General features: G+C 44.6%; 1 long non-coding RNA gene across 1 annotated transcript; it reads right to left on the bottom strand.

Annotated features, from left to right (window-relative positions):
• Positions 1-9,036: 9,036 nt before the first annotated feature.
• Positions 9,037-11,908, bottom strand: LOC144379874 (uncharacterized). The gene is made up of 3 exons (XR_013443350.1): positions 11,539-11,908; positions 10,090-10,162; positions 9,037-9,244 (listed from the first exon to the last, which is right to left on the bottom strand). It is a non-coding gene; the product is annotated as an uncharacterized LOC144379874 (long non-coding RNA).
• Between the last annotated feature and the right edge of the window lie 10,649 nt (positions 11,909-22,557).

Genomic DNA, 22,557 nt, shown 5'->3' with positions numbered 1-22,557 from the left:
AGGTGTGTGGGGGCAGAGAAAAGACCACTTGAGCATAAATTTCTCTAAGGTGTCCTTCCTAATATGTTGGGTCTACAAAATGTCAAAATAGCCAGGCAAATCATGCCAGGATTCATCATGGCAGTGGGCAACGAGTCACCCCTGATATTCAGCCCTGAGCCACCCAAACAACTTGTAGTGACTAAGGTTTTTTTCCACTTACACTGGATTCTTCTGCTTTCACCGCACAATTATATTAGCAAATGAGATCCTTGAGTAAGCAAAATAGGCCTCTCACAGACACATTCCTTAGCCTATGACAGATAATTTAGAGTCAAGGAACATCCATTCACATAAGCTTTTCAAAATACATCCCCAAGCCATTTTCACCATGTAGTTGCTGTGATCTCAAAAATCAAGCATGCGCAAAAGCAGGCAGCCAATAGCTTGCAAGAGAATGAGAACTGGGCAATGAACAAAATTAATGTTTACAACTTATGTAACTGATAAAGGATTAATACCCAGAATATGGGGAGAAAGGGGGATCCTACATATCCATTAGAAGAAGAAAAAAACAACAGAAATAGGTTGGCAGACTATATGAGCGTGTGCATCACAAAAAACCGAAATGATCCTTAGCATATGGAAAGATGTTCAGCTTCACTAATAATCAAAGCAACACAAATTTAAAGATTAAGAGATGCCATTTCACACCCATCAGATTGGCTAAAATTTTTAAAGCGTGACAATATGAAGTGTTTATATGAAGGTATAGAACAACAGCAAAACACAAAACACTGATGATAGAACCACAGAGAAATTTGGCAATTATCTACTAAGTTTGAGGCTACATATACCTTGTCTCACATCTATTCCACTCAGGTATACAACTGAGAGAAACTGTTGCCCTATACACAAAGAGCTTTATACAAGGATGTTCACTACATCATTGTTTATAGGAGAGAAAAGAAATTTAGGACTTCGTTAGTAGGGAAATGCTTAATAAGTTATAACACATTCATAAAAAAGTTATATGACATTGAAGTTAAAGTGAATGAAATAAAACTGACGTACATCTAAAACAATAATATTGAAAGATGAAAACAATTTGCAGAATAAACTGGTATTGTCATTTATGCACATTTTATATTTTATTTTTTATTTTTTAGTAACATAAAATGTATTATTTGTTTCAGGGGTACAGCTCTGTGATTCATCAATTAACATTTACACAATTAACAGCACTCACCATAGCTCATACCCTCCCCAATGTCCCATTTATGCAAATTTTAGACAACTGTACTATATATTGTCTTGGACACATACTTATGTACCAACCATGGACAGGACAGAGACATACCATCTTTGGAGTGGTAGTTGTTCTGGGGGAAAAGGAAAAAGGCTGGGAAAAGACGAGCTCTGAAAGGACTCAGTTGTTTTTGATAATGTTTGTTTCTTTAAAAAGCATTTGAAGGGGCACATGCACCTCAGTGTTTATAGCAACAATGTCCACAATAGCCAAACTATGGACAGAACTCAAATGTCCACCAACTGATGAATGGATAAAAAAGATGTGGTATATATATATATATACACACACATACACACACACACACACACACACATATACACACACACACAAAGGAATATTATTCAGCCATCAAAAGAATGAAATCTTGCCATTTGCAACAACGTAGATGGAACTAGAGGGTATTATGCTAAGTGAAATAAGTCAGTCAGAGAAAGACAAATACCATATGATTTCATATGTGAAATTTAAGAAAGAAAACCGATGAACATAGGGGAAGGGAAGAAAAAATAAAATAGGATAAAAACAGAGAGGGAGATAAACCATAAGAGACCCTTAACTGTAGAGAACAAATAGGGCTGCTGGAGGGGAGGTGGGGGAGATGGGGTAACTGAGTGATGGGCATTAAGGAAAGCACTTGATGAAATGAGCACTGGGTGTTACCTGCAATTGGTGAAGCACTAAATTCTACCCCGAAATTAATAATACACCATATGTTAACTAACTTGAATTTAAATAAAACAAAAAAATTAAAATTAAAATAAATAAATGAAAAGCTGAAGGTGCAAGGACGTGTTAGTATTCTTAAAAGTCAGGGTAATGGGAATATGAATGTAAAGGTCAGGAGAGGTTAGGTTTTGCTACAGTAACAAAACCCCTGAATCTCAGTGACTTTAAACAACAAAGATTTCTTTTTTGCTCATACATGGTGGGTTGGCAGAGGGGCTCTGCTTATTGTTGTCACTCAGGAACCAAGACTGAGAGTGGCCACTACCTCCTTACTATTGGCTGTACCAGAGGGAAACAAAGAGCAATTACATGGTCCAGCCTAGACATGGCCCAAGTCACCTCCTCTCACCAATTGGCCAGAACTAGTTATATGGTTCTACCCTGCCCAAGGAGACCAGGAAGTATAATTCCACAATAAGCCCAGAAGTGGGAATAATGGGAAATTTTTTGGCTAATGACGAGAAAGTTTTTTTGTAACAGGTGGTTTGTATAGTACTTATCATCTTTTTTTACGTGTTTGAGTTATGTTTCATATTTTACAAAATTGGGGTTGGGGGAAAGCTTTGGTTTGGGCATCAAGAGGCATGGGCTTCGGAGTGAGGAAGAGAAGGTGAAAGAGGCAAGGTGGGGGGACAGAGACAATATGACTGTCAGCTCCATGTTCCCAGACCATTCGACGTGATTGGTGATTAGCATACCCACACTGATGCTGCAATTATCCCTTATTCAGAAAAGGACCTCCACATAAATGACCCTGAGCAGGTTGACCTTCCTTGCTTTTGTTTATTTCCATGGAGGTTGTGTAGGTGACAGGAAGCCTGATACAAAGAGATGGAGTGCATCGTGTGTGGATGGTAAAGTCCAATGTCTTAACTAAGTACCGGGTCTGCCACTCACACACTTCCTGTCACCCTGGGCAAGTTACCATACTTCCAGGGTCTATTTTCCTCATCTGTAAAATGGGCATAACAATAACACATACATCTTTGAATAGCTGTGATAAGCAAATGAGGTATGTAAAGTGTGTTGTAACTGTAACGTGCTGTGCAGACGTTCACTATTATTAATGACCTAAATTTTGCTGCAAGGGAAGCCTCAGGCCAGATTTACATTTCTGGCCGACAATGACTCATACAACTTCCCTCACTAGAGCCACCTGGTTGACAAAATGGGCCTAAGCATCATCCTGTGGTCCAACCGCTTAAAGAATCTATTGATTTCCTCTTGTGAAAGTGAGTGTGGGAACAGGGATTAAGCATTATTGCAGATTCCCTGGGGAAAGTCAGGGGGAGGGTATGATTCCTACGAGCACAGCCTGGAGGGGGAGAGGTTCTAGGCCTAGATGGAAGCCTGGGCCCCTGAGACTCATTGAATATTTGAGCTAGAAGAGTATAGGAAGGAAAGAACGGCTCTTTCAATCCCCTCATTTTCCAAAAAAGGAAACTGAGGTCAGGAGGGCAAAAAGGATGACCCTTTTCTGACAGCAATAGAGAGTCAAGAGAGCTGACATTCACCTGGGGTCTTCAATTAACTCAGAGTAACCAGGGCAAGTCCCTTATGTGCAAAATGACACACAAACCTAAACCTCCACAGTTATTTCTAATGTCTGTTGTTTTAAGAACATCCAGTTCTATCACATATGAAATGCAGTATAATTCTCCCTAAAAGTGAGCTCTCTGATCCTAGTTATTGACTTTGCAGGCCGGGCTTATAGGAGTTATCTCCTTGTCTCCCCCCGCACCCTGAATGCCACCTATTGGCCCTCCTCCCTATCTTCCTGAAGGACTCCTTCTTGGTGTCTTACCTGTTTTCTGTTAAACCTTAGAGCCCTGATGCTCTTGATTCTACCCTTACCTAATAAATATCCCTACTTGCTTGTGTTGCTGGCTCTGCGGATAGGGTCAGAAAAACCTTGAGCAGCAGAGAACACAGGACACAACTCAGGAAACAGCTCGTGGGCACCTGAGTCTGGCCCCAGAAGTCACTCCCAGAGGATGCTTTGCACACCAATATTGCTGCTGATAACGCTTCCCCAGAGATCACAGGAAGCTACACAGCCAGATGCAAGGGTAAGTCTGACCCTGCAGCAGGTGCATCCTGCTCTGAGAGTGCAGCAAACTCCACAGGAGGATCTCTCCCACCACATTACCTGGGACCTTGCCTGAGGCCATCACAGGCCCCTCTCCGTAGTCGCTAAGTCATTCTGCCTGCAATTCTCAGGACCGGAGAAAAGACTACTGTCTCCATCTGTAGGCATAAAAGGTGGCTATTACACCTGCAAGACACTTCACCTGCGAGGCACTTCTCAGTCTACGGAGCACTTTCACACCCATTAGCTCATTTGATTTTTATGAAGAACTGAAAGTCAGCTAGAGAAAGGATTATTCTCCTGTGTTCTCGATAAGGAAGCTCATGTGAGGTCCAGAGAGGTTGAAGGACTTAAGGTCAGATCTTTTGACTCCAAGTCTGATTCTTTCTTTGTAGTACAATTAAAGCATTATCATTTTGTTATAACATTCTATTAATGACCAAGCCGGAGGGCCAGTATTTAAATCACTTTCAAATATAAAGGCACTCATCGGCTCGCTCCTGCCCTCCAATAAACAGTTCAGGGGGAGAAACCATTTGTGAAACCAAAATGCATTTACATTGTGGTTTGTGCTGTATCTGGTTTCTAGAAGCCAGGTCTTTAGTCTGTTTCTGCCCCTTGTCCACTTTCACCTGCTACCTGGATTTTTATTTGAGTCAGTACAACTGAGGAAAGGATGATGCGAAGCTTGTAGTACCAGTGGGGTGTGTGTGTGTGTGTGTGTGCGCGCGCACGTAACCTCAGAATGTCAAAGGGATGTGTAAGGTTGGGTGTAGCAAGAACTCCTTCCCTACTGCTTAAAATCCTCGATGATTCCCTGTTGCTCAGAGTGGTCCAGGGACCAGCTACATCAGCATCATCTGAGAGTTTATTAGAAATGTGTAACTTCAGGCCCGCACCCCAGACTTACTGCATCAGAAACTGTATTATAATAAGATCCCTACAGGTCTGCACATAATTGTTGAGAAACACTGATGTAGAGAATATGACCCAGATCACTGACCCCAGGGGTGAAGTCCTTACTCATCCTGGCTGCCTGAAGGCAACACTCACCGGTTCACACCCTCACACTTGCCCTCTCACCTTGGCTCCTGCAATGATCTCTTCCTGTGGTGTTCCCCTGAACCAAATTCTTCCCATCCTTTGAAGTCTGGCTCAAAAGCCACATCCTCCAAGAAGCCAAACCTGGTCTTCCCTCCAGGGGTGATCTTTCCTCTTTCTGGATCCCAATATCCCAGGCCATGCACTTTCTATCTTGGATTATAATTTTTATGAGCATAATTTACCTCCCTCTCTAAATTATGTGCCCTTCAAAGTCAAGATCTGGTCTGATTCATTTCTATATTTCCCAAAGCCACACGTTACTTTGCGAAGTTTCTACCACAAACTGGTTCTTCAATACATTCATCCTTACTGTTTCTTTCTGTCTCTAATTGAGGTGTCCAGAGCAATTAAGAAATTCACATTACTCTTCTTGTTATTTAGACAATCTTTCCCACATAGGATTATGATCTAGGCTTGGAAAAGTTTACCTAAAATATTCAGTTACTGTCACCAAGCATGAACACAGACACCACCACCTCCCCCCCCCCGCCAAATGCACATATACTTTGTTTACTATTTCATTTGTTCTTTACCATGAGAAGAGCAATCGGCTAGAATTTATCGAGGTAGCAGGGAAATGACTTCTCTACACCTGATGTGCCAATTCTAGAGTGATTTAGAGTCTTACCAAAAGAGAAGAAAGAACTTGATCCTATTACAGAATGGAACATAGTACCCAGATCCCAAAGTCTCTATCAGGACCGCATTTGGGACAAGCAAAGGTCCCCTGGCCCTCGTTCAGTCGCTTAATGGAGAAGACTGCAAAGACAGAATGCCACTGGTGTTCTTCCAATTATAGAGTCATCTGATTAGAATTACAGTAAATGCATAGCTCAGTTTGCATTGTCCTGAGCTGAACCAGGATCCAAGCTGCTATGGTGGGAGCCTCTGAGGGTACTGAACTCTGAAAGTCCACTGTCTCGTCACAGTGGTGCACTCATGCAAGGGCTACCCTGGAAAGGGGACAGACGCAAGTTAGGACACTCCATTTCTGGGGACCCCGGAGCTCTGGAGGCCAGAGCTGGATATATAGTTGTATTAATGTTTGAAAAAAAAACTCAACACATACTCCACACATTAAACCAACTTAGACCTTTGGAGAAAAGGTTTGCCCTTGGGATAATTTTAGAATTAATTGTTCCTGTTTATTTCTAGCCTGTTAGCATTGAGCCTTGAGAGGTGGTCTACACAGCACAAGTTTTCTGAACCATAAGATCCTATTTTGGTCCATGGCTAAGTGAGTTTTCTTGTTCTGTCTTGCTGTAGAGGACAAGGCAGGAATTAGATGAAAGAATCACAAACCCAACCATTCCACTGGCAGCATGAGGGTTGGGAATTGCCAGGGTGTCGGGCCAAACCTGACTGTCGTGTTATTGTTGCTTCTACTTTAACTATCAAACTGTTAAGCATTACTGCCCCAAACCGGGCCGCTGGGGCAGGCACCACACTTTGAAGCCACCAAGTCAGAGTGCTATTGGATGAAACTCTGCTCTACTGGACCATGAAATGAGTTTTCAAAGGGACAGAGAATGACAGACATGCAAGTCGTGACTAAAACTGTCTCACCAGAGTGGTAACGCTCATCATGGAGCAAAAAGAAGCACCACCATATGATGGGATTCTGCCCAAGTCCTGGGGAGAGCCAGACCCAGTCACAGACCAGAGAATGCTCTGGAGATGAGCTCTGGAGCCTCTGTTTCCTCATCCACAAGGCTGGCTTCACATGTGCATCATGAGAGACACAGGCAATTACATATTACTCTTTTTTTAAGGTAGCAGTTGAATCCAAGCACTGAAACTTGCTGGCTGAGTGACTTTCTGGGCCTCTCTTTCCTTGTCCAGGCCCACCCACCTCCCAGAGTCATCATGCTCATCCAAAGAAAACGAGAAGGGTTGGGGGTTGCCCTGACTCACATTGGGAGAACAAATCTACTGTCTTATTTTCTAAATGTCCTTCACAGAGGAGAGTTGAGAAAGTTCCCCATAACTAGGCTTTCTTACAGCATTAAGGCTCTTGCCACTCTCCTTTCCTCATCTTCACGAACCCCAGGAATCAAAGATGCATCAGAATCAAGGAATACACAGGAACCAAATCACAGAATATATTCATGCATACACACACACACACACACACACACACACACACACACACACAATTGTAAATGTATTTTTTAAAAACTTACCACATTTAACAAGCAAACTCTTAACTGTCAGGGAAATTCATGTTCAATCAGGAACAGGGAAGGAGAGCATTGGATCGTGGGGGTGAAGGGGAAAGCTTTAATTACTGGTTGTTTGGAGAAAACCAACATGCCCATCCCTACCCTGACTATTCTGATCATGCTATCCATCACTCTCCATTTGGCCTACCCTGATTGATCACTGCACTACCTGCATTATAAATCAAACTTAATTTGGCATCAGTTCAGACTCACTGGGCCCTCATCAACAGAAAATCTTGAAATGATGTAGAAGCCATCCATAAAATGCTTGTACTGAAAGTGTTGCGGAGAAAACTTACCTGCAGCTTGGGATTGGGTGACAGGACAACAACAAGAGAGAGAGAGGGCCCTTCCAGACCACAAACATAGGCAAACTGTGATCCAAAACCAGGTTAAGTACTACCCAGGGTTTTCCCGTGAGGGCTTCATGTTCCAGAAATACAGCATGTCAGACTGCAAAGACCCAGAAATCTTGGACCAACCACCTTGTATTAGAGGTGAGGAACCCGGGAAATGACTGTGCCCGAGGTCATACAGCCAAAATGTGGCAGAACGGAGGTTAGAGGCCAAAATGCCCACTGACATTCTGAAGACTGTGCCTCCCCTCCAAGGTCGCAGAGATGGGAACTTATTAAACAGCATAGACACATTTCCTAATTTCCCTCTGAAGATTGCGGAGTCTGAGTGTTCTTAACCTCTTGTATGACAAACCAAAAAACTCTGCCAGGCCTTCAGCTCTCAGAAAGTAGCAGCTCAGTGTTGCAGAAATCGGGATTCTATGCCCCACTCAGACAGGAATCCTCGTGTCTGATGTGCTTTGGCTCCAGACCAAAGCCCCGTCGTTGCTCAGGAAGAAAAAGGGTACCAGAAATAAGGAAAAGGAAGGGAGCTGTCTCTTCTCAGGGGCACCCCGAGAAGGACAGCGCTGGGGTCAGTACCCTGCGTCTGTCTAGTCAAAGCCCTCCTCTTCATTTAGAGAGGGGTAGATATGGGAATGGGAAGCCACCACTGTCCACTAGCGGCTGACCATGCAAGATCCTGGGCTGCATGTGTGTGTCTGGGTGTGTGTTTAATGAACACTCCACAGCTCTTTGCTGACCTTTTACCTCAACTTCAAATTGTTAGTCCTTGAGAGAATGTCTGCAGATGACTTGTATTTCGCCATTTCTTGTTAGTATTAGTATTCTGAAAGGTACGTAGGTGTGTGCTCTTCCACATCACAGATGAAGATGTCAAGACACAGAGCTCCTAGTCACAGAGCAAACCCAGAAGTGGAAGTGGCTGAAAGATCCAAGTCCAAGCTCAGCGGCAGCTTCCCAGGATGGGCACAAGGCCGTGCGTTCGATCACCCCCAACAAGGTGCCACCAGCTTCCAGACCATCCTGCACTGTTATTTTGCTAGAATGCTTGTTATAACAAGCATTGGTAGAATGCTTGTTATTTTACTAGAATGCTTGTCTTCTCTTTATTAATGCCTTCTTTCTGGGACAATATGCCTTGCCCCCTACCCCCACACCCTCCACCATACCCTTAACACATACACATTCACACACACAATCTAATTACTTGTATTCGTTTTTTTCAGATTCAGCTTCAGTGACATTTCTTCAATGAGGCCCTTCTTTACCACCCCCCAAAAACAGGTCCCCCTAATCTATGGTCTCTCACATCATCTTCTTTTCCTTTTTAACACTCTTCAAACATCCACAGGATTGTGACCATCTGCTCTGAGTCTCTAACCTTCATGTCAGGCACTCAGGCATTGTCCCTGAATTTTGCTCTCCATCGTACCCCCACATTCTTGCCCAGCACCTGGTACTGAGGAAGCAAAAAAAGGGGTGAATGCAGTAAAGAGCTGATGGGTCAACAAAAGAATATAAGCATAATCAAATCTTCAGTAATTCATCTCTCGTTAGTAGTACTTTAAAAGCTTGTCTCGGGGACGCCTGGGTGGCTCAGTCGGTTACGCATCTGCCTTCGGCTCAGGTCATGATCCCAGGGTCCTGGGATTGAGCCCGGCATTGGGCTCCCTGCTCAGGGGGCTCCCTGCTTTTCCCTCTCCTGCTCCCCCTGCTTGTGCTCTCTCTCTCTCTGACAAATAAATAAATAAAATCTTAAAAAATATATAAGCTTGTCTCGACAACCCAACAACGACCCAGCATCTGTGAGCCCGTGCTACTCTCCTTTTATACCTCCTCTTTCCTGTACTTGCTCCCACCGTGTGCTTACAGTTCCTGCAGTCCTGGCTTCCCTTCCCCAGAGTCAGCCTTCGGTGTCAGTCTCAAAGTAACTCTGAGAAATCTTCCTTGAACTCTTCATAGAATATGAAACACCCTTTCACTGTTTGATTCTTGCATCCCGTGATCAGTGTTACAGTGTGCCAGGGCTGAGACGCTGAGTTACCTATCTCCATAGGCCCTGCGCAGGCCCTTCTCATAGGTGGTACTTAGAAAATATTGAATGAATGAATCAAAGGATCAAGGGTTTCCAACATGAGATGTTGTGTTCTTGAGAGAAGAATGCCTCCAGTGGAGTATTTTGCACATAGTAGGCACTCACCGACAAGTTTACTTCAATGTCACCCTCTCCCAAAGACAACACAGAAAGCAGAGCAATGTAGAAGAAATGGTATAAGCTTTAAAATAATTCAGATATACCTGCTCTGTGACCTTGGAGAAATGGCTTCAGTTCAAAAGCCTCATGTTCATCTGAGGATAATGCCGCTCCCCACTGTAATGGAGAATGGATATTAACACATTTGGCATTTCTCTGGCACCCTGGAGTTGCTCCTTTGCCCCCCCTTCCTTCCTGAGAGTCACTGAGACTGGCCAGCCTCGCTCCTCCTTCTGTCTCCTGGGAAGAAACAGCGGTAAAGGAATTTGGAACCCAGAGTCCGAGACCCTTCCTCTTGTCCCCATTTGGTCCCCTACGCCCAGCAGCTCCTGCCCAAACCCTCCCCTCCCTGATGGAGGGGAAGGTGGTAGGAATAGGCTGAAAGGATAGATGACTCAGCTCCTGTGACTAAGGCGAGGAGGTGGTGGTGGTAGGTAGGGCACGGGGGCTGAAGAGGAAATAAATGAACACTCCATCTGATGAAGGAGGACTCCAAGATAAAGGGGTTTGGCCCTGCTGGGCTCCTGACTCTGACACAGAGCAGACAAGTAGGGGCCTGAGTGCCTTCCCAGGGCATCCGCCATTCCACCTCTTGGCAAACAAACTCCCTGCTGGCCCAGGGGGACCTTCCAGAGCAAATGCTGGGCATCTTTCTGCCCTGTGGAGCTTTTCAGCCCACGCGCTAAGACACATCTAAATACCACTTTTGATGAATTGGTTTTGAGATAGTGTTCTGCCTCACCGAAATCAATGTGCATGCGTTCTAATCCTGACAGCTACCTGACTTCCAACCTTGGCCTCTCTCCTGAGCTCCAGACTGCTTCCTCCATCCACATCACCACTTTGACGTCCCCAAGCATTGAACAAGAAATAAGTTTAAAACCATACACACAATGGCCTCCGCACCTGCCTCCCTCAGCTCCTCTCCTGGTTGACTGTACCGCCATCTACCCGATCACCAACCTAGGCGCTGAGACATCCTGTGCCCCTCCTCCACCCATACTCCACATCGCTCCAGGACTCATGTCCCTGCATCCACTTCCGCCTTGCCTTCCCCACCGCAGCTGGAACTGGCCAGGCCCTCATCATCATGCACTATGACTCTTTCTGGCATCTTCCAACTGGTCTCCCTGCCTCCAGTCTCTCTCCAGTCCACTTTCTAGACTGTCTGCAGAATGATATGCTTAAACCTTCTTTCAAATCTTGTTATCCCCCTGCTTAACATCCTTCGATGTTTTCCCAGTTCCTGCGGGAAATAATCCAGACTGTTGGGTCTGGCATATAAAGCCCTTCTCGATGCAGCACCCCCTCGCCACCTTCTAACTTTGCCTGCTGACCCCACCCTACAAACTCATGTGTACAGAGACACACCCTAGATTCCAGCCAGCCCCGAGCCCTGTATCACACCATGCTTTTCTCACCTCTGGGTCTTTGAACATGTTACCTTCTCATAGGTAAGCGCTTCTGTGTCTTTGGAAAAAAATTTTTCTTACCAGATTTGGCTCAAATGTCATCTCTGATGTGTGGCCCTCTTAGACACCCAGAAATGAGTTGGTAGCTCCTTCTGTGAGTTCTGTCAAAACACAGTCACTCCCAGTAAGCACCCATTGGCATTGCGACTTCTTGTTTTTACATGTCTCTCTCCACTAGACTGGGAAATCCTCAAAGGTGAGTTCTTCCACAGAATGCCTACTCAACAATTTTTTTTTTTTTTTTTTTAGTAAATGAAATATCAGAGACAGGTATGAAGTAATAAATAAACTACTTTTGTCCCTTGATCCTCAGTGTTTCCATCCATAAAATAGGTATCTGAACCAGATACCTTACAACGCTACTAGCCTCAGATTTCATACTGCATCATCCTTCAAGTATACAGCTCACATCCTTGGCCCACTCAGTAGTAGGAGATTTTGCTGAGTTATTTTTCCCAAGGAAGGAGTGGGACTGTGGTCCACCCACACAGCAAAATGGCTGGTCTCAGTAGCTCCAATTGAAGTCACAGAACTGCTCAAAGACAGGGTTCCACACAGGGACCCAGAAACCCAGGACCCACGCTGCCACAGACCGGGACTCTGGCCATGTCCCTAGCACACTCGTGGTTATTGTCCACCCACATGGGTTCTTGTTCGTGGGCACTCACACAGACATTGTTACAGTCCTCGGGAGGCACAGAGGGTGACGCATCTGTGCAAAGGAACCACCCACAAAGTCTCACCTCCCCCAGGTCACCGTCCCCATGATCCCCACACCTCCAGCACCGCCTACACACTCACATACCCACAGGGTTCTGGGTTGTCTGTCTGCAAATCTGGAGTTTTACACATTGGACCACAACGTCTTTAAGCAGGTGGAGGCAGGTGAACCTGTATGCTGATGACTCTTCCTCTGACCTTCATCGGCACCTTGCCCCTTAGTAAAGAGCTTCTGCCAGTGTGCTGGCCTGAGCAGATCTGCATTCACCTTCCAGCTTTGTCTGGGAACATTAGTTTATCTCCCTGAGCCTCAGTTTTCTGACTTATAGAATGGGACTAGTGGCCCTGCTTACCTTCCTTACATTGGTATTACCAAGATGCAATCAACTAACACATGGGCAGGTGCTTCATGAACACAGGCACAATGCAAACATGTAAGATTCACAGGAGGCATGACAGTGGTAGACACTAGGTTCTGCCTCTAAGGAAAAGCACCTTGTCAGACATAAGGGCACAATTCAAATCCAGATATTTATTGAGTGCATATTCTGTGCTAGATGCTATGCAAGGGATTGTCGCCAACCTATCCCATAGCTGAATTTGATAGCGTTTTAGTTTCATACTTGTATAGCTGAAATCCCATGTTTGTTTTGAGGTTTTATGCATGTTCACACATTTTACATATAAGGGAATAGAAACAATATTTAAATAAGTATAGATGTGCGTGTGTGTGCGCGCGCACATGCACACATTTGAGAGAAAAGAATACTTTCCCAGGAGTTAGGAATGAGGATAATGAAAAAAAGCATGAGTTCTAGAATAAGACATCCATATCCAAGTTCAAATCCTGACTATGACTTACCAGCTTTTTGACTCAGGAAAAGTTTTGAATTCACTGAAGCCTCAATTTCTCCACATTACAAATGGAAATGAGGAAAACTCTCTCATAGGTCTGCTCTGCAAATTAAATAAAATCGTGCACACAAAATATTGAACTGTGTCTAGCACAGAGAGGGCTCAAGAAATGTCACTACCCCCAGAATGCTTGCATTTCACTCAGGCGCTCCATGACCTGGGGCAAGTCACTCAGACCCCGCACATATTTCTCATCTATAGAAGGAGAGGGATAAATGTGACAATTCCATGGATTCCTTCCAGCCTCGGGATGCCAATGTCGTATATCAAATAACTACTTTACGCAAGCACGTGGGTTTAAATAATGAGCGCGGCCCAGGGGAAGCCCCTTCAGTCTGATGTTTCCTCCATTTCCAAAGTGTTTCCTTTCTCCGAACATGCCATTTGTTGGCTCTCATATTTTCAATACAGAGCCCATTGATGGCTAGGAAAAGGAATGTCCAGCGCAGCTGCGGGTCCACTTGAGCCCTCCGAGCTAGCGCCCTCAAGCCGCTCTCTGTGAGCTCTGTGTTTGCAGAGCCTGTTGTTGTAGCCATGTCTGGAATCCCGGACACCTGCACGTCAGCTTCCTGGGCATTTCCACTCCCCTCCTCTGCCCCCCACCCTTGGCTTCCATTTGCATCTGAAATGCAGCTGCTGGGGCCCTAAGGAGGGGAGCCAAGTGGACAGGACATCTCCTTGTCTGCTCTCCCTCCCTTGAGTCAAACTGAATCTGAAGCGCCTCTGTGCGAGGGCTTTTGTTGCCTCGTCATTATGTTTAAATGAGCCTCATCTGCAGGAGCATTTTTTTAAAAAATAAAATAAAATAAAACCACCACAAAAGACCAAAGCAGATGACATCTGTTCTTTCGATGAAAGCTTTTTTGGTCCTGAATTAGACTAAAAAAAGAAGAAAAGAAAAATTGAAAGGGGCTGGGCCTCATTTTTACCATTCCTCCCCCCCCCCAAAACAAAACAAACAAAATGAGTCTATGCGGGGGGCAAAGGGGTGCTGAATGGATAAGAAGAGGAGAGACAAGGGCAAATGAAAGAGACCCTTCCCACTTCTCCAGCAGTTTTGCCTTCACTCCACACCAGGAATATGCAGACACCATTCCTTTAAGTGCCACTTATTTTGGAAGACGTTCAAATTTCTGTTCTCAGTGAGCATTTCATGCGCAAAATATTTCACAACACTTTAGTCGTTATCCCAGCCTTCTCCGGTAGTCTTTGTCTATCAAATAGGGCAGGTGGGTCTGATGCAGGTGGTACCTGGAACAGAGTTTGGGAAACGGTGATCTACATGCTGATAACCCCGAAATCTTGATCTCCATCTTAGCTCTTGTCTACAAACTAAACCCTCCAACCCAGCTCACACATTGAACTTCACCCTTTCTGTCAACACCTGCTTCTTGTTCACTGAACCTTACCCAGCCCCAAATTCCTGGATTCCTTGACACCTCCTTCTTCCACAAGCATGCCGCACCCTACCCGTGGCCAAGTCCTGTCAATGTTTCCCCAAAACATCTCTGATCCCTCCTCTTGTCTCTGCTCCATTGTCACTGCCTGAGTCCAGGCCACCTTTGTCTCTTGCTTAACATGTGTCAAAACGTGCCCCACCCAGGGGCCAGCCTTGTTGATTATGATCACTCCTCAAGCAAAACACTTTATAGTTCTTGGATAGGGTTTAAATCCCTCAGCTTGGCTTCCCAGAAAGTTCACAAGCTGGTCCCTGCCTACCTCTCTGACTAATCCACACCTACTGCCCTCTATCCCAGCCCAACCAAACTTCTTCAAGTCCTCGACCTTGCTTCATGCTCTCTCACCTGGGGCCTTTGCACGTGCCGGTTTTTCTACCTAAAACACCCTCTGACTCTATCTGTAGATTTCCTCCACTCAAACTTCAGATCTCAATTTAAATGCCACTCCTCCAGGAAGCTTTCCCTGACCACATCTGCCCACCCCACCCCCCAATCACCAAACTACGTTGGTGCCCCTACTAAGTGTTCTTGGCCCTGTGTGCTACCCTTCTCAGAGCATTTGCTCAATGTATTGTTATTACTTATTCAATATTTGTCTTCTCCGCTGAAAACTCAGCAGCCATGGAGTGGGTATCACTCTTATTTTCTCAAATATTAACTGATAAGCTTCAATGTTCCTGCAGCATTGCTAAAAAGACCACTTTCTACAAAAGGTAAAATTATATATATGTATTTGCAATGGAATTCTTCCCCTGGGATTTTAGGTGTATTTCAAAATAGCACCTTAAATCCAGAGTAAGAAGGTTGTCTACAGCTTCAATTTCATTTCCAGACCCCATTCCTGCACAACCAAAATTTGATGCCAAGTTCCAAAGATGAGACTATTTCATGGACAAAATGAGCCAGGTAAAGGGATCTCCTTACCTCCCTTTTGAAGTCTCTAAGACCATTTCCTCCTGAAGTTTTTCTTTTTCATCTTCCTCATAGTCCCTGATGCTTGCCAGGCTCCTTCCATAGCAAGGAACACAGTGGAATATGGGGGGGGAGGGGCAAGGAAGGGAGCCAACTAGCCTTGACTATTGACCAAGTGCCAGGCACTCTTTGACGCCTTCTATGCTCTCTCCTAGCAGCTCCGTGAGGTACACACCATCCTCCTCCATCCACCAATATGGAAACTGTGGCCCAGAAGGCAAAGCGATTGGCTGTGGTCATACTGCTGTAAATGGCAGAGCTGGGACGTGAACTCAGATCCGCCAACTCAAATTAGCCACCTCTTCGATTCTAGGCTGGCACCTTGCAAGGAGTAGAAATCCCAGAAGAGGAGTCTGGCACAGAGCCGTAAGTTCTCTCCCAGCCTGAGAACCTTAGCAGAACCCCACTTAGCAGACATGGGAAAGAACAAAGGCAGCAGGGCCAAAAACTAGTTCTCCTGGAGGTCACACCGAATCGGAGAGAACAGGCTGGAAACCAGGAGGCTCTCTCACCTTCTCAGATGTTGCCAGCCTCGTCATATCTCCTAGGCAGGCATCATACTGTCCAAGGCAGATCATTGGTCTTCTATAAGTGTCTCTCCACATCCCTCATCCTCTTAGCTTCTTGGGGGTTAAGGACCTTACTGCTTTAAGATAACTGGCAAAACAAAACAAAACAAAGCAAACAAACAAAAACCTCCATGATTGAGAACCCAACCATTTTGTTTTTCTTTAAGCCAACATAGCAAGCTTAAAATTCTAGTTTGATGGTAGGATTTGCCAGTAGTTAGGTTGTGTCTTGTTCCCCTTCTGGTCATCTCACATTCTTTCTAGGATTTTCTCCCTTAGGAAGTGGAAATGAAGCATGTTTGCAAAATCAGACAGTGGGGTGGTTCTACCAAAGACTGCTTTGTTCACTAGACCGCTAGTTATGAATGAGTGGGGGAGATTGAATTTGCTTACCATTAAAACCCCTCCGCATACTGGAATTCTAGAGGCTGTAATCCAGCACATGCACAGAGCTGAGATGGAAAATCCTATGTGAGGTCAATGCTCCTCCATGATTCATCTTCTAAACACAACACACTTTCCCACTTTCTTGACAAACAGGTGGACCAACTGTAATGATACTCTCCTCCCATCCTGGGCTAAAGGAATCTCAAGGATTCTGGAGTGACCAAAGAAGGGTGGGAGAAGTGAAAGTGGTAGATGAATCATCAGTGGACATTTACTGAGCATTGAGTATCTGACATTGTAAAAATACTATTACATATGTGATTTAATTTAGTCTTAAAAGCCCCTTCAGATTGATGGTTTTAGCTACCATTTCATAGATAAATCAAAGTTCGGAGATATTCACTGGCTTGCTGAAAGACATGATTCCTTTTATTCTCACCTCCTCTCAGGTTTCTGTACCCACCCTGGAAGAAATTTTTGGGCTGAAAAGAAATCAGAGCCATAGGTTTCGTAGGTACACACCTGGAAAAACTCTAGGCTCTGGCATCTAAGGACTGGGAAGAACAAAGGGAAGGTGAGGCCGAGCAGAAAGTAGGACAGGACCTGGAGCTTGCTGAGAAGGAATTGGAAGAACAGTGGCATTTGGTGCTTAGTATCTTCTTCAGCAATCTCTGAGCATCTTTTTTGAAGTCTCCAAGATTATTTAGACAAAAAGAAATTCCTAAAGAAAGGGGGACTGGTGAGGAATGAGCCTTGAGCTGTTGACATATGTGTTCTTTATGATTTCCCAGGGTTGGTTAAAGGCAGAGACAATGACTGGAGGGGCTAAAGGAAAGGAGACGCAGCAGAGGTGCAGCGAGCTTGGCCTGGCATGGGACGAAGAACAGGGGCTGTGTCTAATCCCTACTATATGAGCCACTGAGCTCTGAATAGAGGGAAAAAACCAAAGACAAAACTCCCGGTCTCACATTCCTTCCATGGCCAACCAATATCCTAACATCTCGAAGTTCTGTGTAAAACAAGTACAAGTTGAATTCCATGGCTAACTGTAGAATAAAGATGACTATTCCCATTCTGAGGCTAAGGAATTTTAAGTATTATGAAAGTCAATGGGTTGCCTATTCTTTTTTTCAATAAATATTAATTAAGCTCCTACTATATGCTCAGAACTGGATACAGTGGCAAACCAAGCAGACATAAAGCTTATAGAGTAGTGAGTAAACAGTCATTAAATAAAAATTCAGTACAGAAATAAATGTAAAGTTGCAAATTATGATACATTCATGAAAGGGAACACGTCAGGAAGTGTGAAGAGACATAGTTTTCATCGGTGGGTCAGGAAAGTCCTGTCTGTAGAGGTGGCCGTTATGTTGTGAGCCAGGAAAGGAGCAGAGGGGCAAAACAGATAGTAGAAACAGCCTTTGCAAAGGTTCTGGGGCTGGAAAGCAACTGGCCAGTGTAGCAAGGGGGGAAGGAGAAGGTCAGAGGGCAAGGAAGAGACATATTGTGTAGGCCTTGTAAGCATGGCAAACACTTTGAATTTATTTATTTATTTATTTATTTATTTATTTATTTATTTATTTTTAAAAGATTTTATTTATTTATTTGACAGAGAGAATAGCGAGAGCAGGAACACAAGCAGGGGGAGTGGGAGAGGGAGAAGCAGGCTTCCTGCCAAGCAGGGAGCCCGATGTGGGACTCGATCCCAGGACCCTGGGATCATGACCTGAGCTGAAGGCAGACGCTTAACGACTGAGCCACCCAGGTGCCCAAACACTTTGAATTTAGTGCAATTGGAAGCCAGGAAGGGATTTTAAACAGGGAAGACATGTGACCTGACTAGCATTAAAAAACACTCTACTAATCATGGAAAATGGATCGGATAAGGATGGGAAACGATTGTTGAAGTCCCTCTAAGAGCTGATGAATCAAGTCCAGGAAAACCTAAGTCCTAGTCCTTGACTCAAAGTCTTCTTTAAGAAACCATTATTCGTGGGTGGCTCAGTCAGTTAAGCGTCTGCCTTCAGCTCAGGTCATGATCCCAGGGTCCTGGGATCGAATCCTGCACTGGGCTCCTTGCTCAGTGAGGAGCCTGCTGCTCCCCCTGCTTGTGCTCTCTCCCTCTCTGACAAATAAATAAATAAAATATTTTTTTTAAAAAAACCTATTATTTGTGATTTACAGTCTCAAAATATATATGTAATTCTATTAAACAGAATTGTATGTTTTTCAAATTGCTTATCAACTAAAATGACCTAACGTCCTAAGGGGTTGCTTCAATGTTGCAATGCAACATTTAGCTGGCTTCCTTGGCCACCTTTTTCTACTTCCCAGGTTTTCCAAGAACAGAGGTTGAGGAGGGCAGGCATCATTAAGAAATACATGTATAGGTCATTTGCATCGGATTCTCCTACTCAGCCTCAACTACATTACACAGCAGCAGCAACAAATGTCAGGGGCAGGAAGTACACAACAAGAAGAATTAACCACAATTTTTTTTTCATCCAAACTTACAAACACACTATCACACACACATACAGTTGGTTTGAAGTGGGGTGAGGGGAGGTAGCCAGGCTTCTCGCATTTTTAACCAATAGGTTCTCATGTCAGCCATCAAAACAACAGCTTTTCAGTCAGTTGACCTTTCGTGATAGAGGGTTTTGTGGGGAGAGGAGAGAGAAAGGAAGGAGAAAATTTAGGCTGTGCATCATTTGTCATTCTAACAGTTGAACACTGAATCAGTCTTATGTTACAGACACATTAATTTGATTAAGATACAATCCAGGGGTCATTCAGGCATATAAAGTACTCCTGCTTAATTGCAAAATTAACAGTGAAATAGGATCAATCATTACCAAACTGGAGGTTATTCTGGGACTTGTGGGCTGCCCCCCCCAATTCATTTGCTCTATCTAATGTTGTTTTTGACACTTAGAAGGAAAAATCCAGGCTAAGGCAACAGTATGTGGCACACCAGCAGTCAGCCCTCAAGACATTAGTTAAGGGAGCTAACGCTCATTCAAAACAGAAACTGCTGGTAGACCCATCTCCCAAACGGTTCCAAGAGTCCCTCTAAAGTGTTTGTAACCATCTGAAATGCACAGGCACTGCAGGATGTTATCCGTAGCTGCAAGAAATTCACTTTGAAATCTGAAGGCTGAGATCCTGGTTTCCATTTTTACTACATTACTCCTTGCCTGTCACCTTGCTTCTTTCTAGGAGCAGGCTGATGTTCAGGCTCTGAGCAACTTCTGGTCAAATATCTACCAAATATCCACTATGTTCCAGGCACTGTGATGAAAATGTAAAAACGAAGAGTTGATCCTGCTTCTGAACAAGCTTTCCCTCTAGTTGGTCACTGGGTCCTGTCCCCTCTGTGACTCCAGGGGACACACCTGGCTATGGCGTACTGCCCACTGACATGCTGTAGTGGAGGCATGCAAAGCACCATGGGACATAGAAAAGGAAATTAATCAGAGAACACGTGGCCTTAAAAGGAATTAGGAAGAGTTGGTCATTTGGAGAAGGGGAAGGGAGGGCATTCCCAGCAGAGGGGACAGGATGAATCAAAGCAGGGAAGCTTCTGTGCACATGAGGTATGTGGTCATTGCTGTGCTATAGCAAAGGAACTTCCAGGTGTTTTTCCCATCTTGCATTAGTGGCCAAACATCTACTCCAAATCTGGGAGAATTAAGCCCTTATCCCATGCAATACAGAGGAAAGAATTCTGGATTGGAATTCAGGAGACCCATTGTTCCTGCAACTAACCCACTATGTGACCTTGAGCTGGGTGTTTCATCTGTCTGTGCCTGGGTTTGGCATCTGCAAAATGGGAACAGAGATCCTTTTCACGGGGTCCTTTCGAGGGTTAAGTAGGAAAATATATGTGAAAGGTTAACTCCCAAGTGTCAAATCCTTTTTGATAAGAGAGTAAATCATAGATAACAAACTGAAGAAGGTATTACTACTATTTCCCGTGGACACTGTCATGACATATTCAGGCACTAGCAAGCCATCCAGTGGCTGAAGTGTAGGGAGCATGGCTAAGGCTAGCCTGGAGAGACTCTTGAATGTGTGTGGATTTTGTATTTCATTCAATTTAGAAACAGGTTTACCCATTATTATTTTCACTTACCAGATAATTAAAACTGGCTCTTAAAGAACATTCAAAATGAAAAATAGAACCAATCACCTAAACTACTTATTCTGTGCCCTTGCAAATGACCCTATCACTAAACCAACAGGTTGACTATCTGAGAATTTCTGAAGGCCACTCACTGGTCAGATGAAAAATAGGTATGATTTGATTCAGAGAATGGGAGTCTGAAATAGCCTCCAAGTTCCCTGTCAGCCCTAATGCTTCTTAACTATTCTGTACATGGTGCTGCAGCCAGACCCCAGTACATAGACCATTGATGAGTTCCGAGATGCCAGGGTCTGGGCAATCCCACATGTGGCTCAAGGAGACTGGTGTTTATATTATGGCACTGAATGTAGACTATACATTCCCTAGAGACTTTGTGAGATAATGCAGGGACATTTCTAGAAGAACTTTCTGCTGGAACCCCGAGCAATTTGGAGCAAACCAAAGAGAGAGAAGCAAACTTGTCAGCCCGTGGAAGCAAAGATTTAGCAGTGTGTGACACCGAAGATTACAAGATGATGGAAAAAAAGAAAATTCTAAAACTGTCCACTCCACTCCTGCACTTTTCTTGTGAGAGGCTGAAAACGTTTTACGGACATGGATGTCCATTTTTATCATCGGCGAGTTACTTTATCCTTCCAGAACTGCAGAGCTTCCTCTTCCCTCATTTTTAAGAGAGGTCGACCATATCGAGTGCGAAGACTTTTGAAAAGATCACTATGTCTGTGGTGATCATTGCTTAGAGCCAAAGCCAGAGCAGGTCTTGACATTTGTTCCATTCATCCCAGGTGGCAACCACATCTCTCTGTTCTCCTGCTACTACATGGGAAAGAAGAGACGGACATGAAGGTGTCAGCTCTGCTGGGTGTCCTTGAGCAGATTGATTTACATTTCTGGCTCTGGATCTCTTTTCATCATAATCCTTGGAAAGTAGACATGACCTCTAATATCCCTTCCATTTCAGATACTTCACAAAACTAGGACTCTTCCAACTGTGCCCTATTAGCAGGGCCAAGAGCTATGAAGAAGATCATAGCTGGCACCTCTCCTTCCTCACTTCTAAAATGAGGGTAATAACACCTACTATGCAAGGTGGCTGGAAAGATTAGATATAATATATGCAAAGCCGCTAACACAATGCCTGGCACCCCTCAGGCGTCCCATACATGGAGGTTTTTAAATCAAAACCTAAAGATTTCCGGGATAAGCCTCCACCAGCCTGACCTCTGTCTTAGTGGTCCCAGGCATCTTGGTGGCTTAAGCACACGGCCCCTGACATACTGCTGGGAACTGGGAGTCTCAAGTCCAAACATCAGAACAGTGTTTTAGGCTCTTCTATTCCATCCAGAGGCCGCATGGAAAGCCTGCAAAGTTTTCTGTTTCCTTTGGCTAGAACCTTGTGGCCATGACTGCAGCCTAGCTCCAAGTGTCCGAAAGAGAGGGTTTTCCAAAGGCCAGCCATTTTCTCCACGGTGCTGGAGCCTGCAAACGCTTTCTCCATCCCTTGCAATTGAGGGGGGTGGGAAGGGACCGAGAGCCTGAAGCAGGGCCTAGGATGTCCTTCTGTGTCTGCTTTGCCAAGCTGCCCTCTCCCAGGGCGCTAAGCACTCAAGAAGGGTTAAGTCTTCATCACAACAGTGATCTCGTCGTAGATACTGTGCAAGCTAGAAGCCGTGGAAGTACGTCTCACTTGCTCCGAGTCCCCACCCCCTGCAGAACCTGAAAAAAAAAAAAATCAGAAAATTCCACTTGCTTTTCCCTATTTAATGAGGTCGAACATTCTTAAAGAATGAAAAGCACAGCTCCAGCCTAGCTTTTAATTAGCTTCAGGAGCCCTTGTTTCAAACTAGCCTCGTTCCCAAAGCTATTCTCT

The sequence above is a fragment of the Halichoerus grypus genome, chromosome 1 (genome assembly GCF_964656455.1).
Source record: "Halichoerus grypus chromosome 1, mHalGry1.hap1.1, whole genome shotgun sequence".
NCBI lineage: Eukaryota > Metazoa > Chordata > Mammalia > Carnivora > Phocidae > Halichoerus > Halichoerus grypus.
Note: the sequence above shows the minus strand (reverse complement) of the source record. Positions and strands in the feature narration are given on the sequence as shown.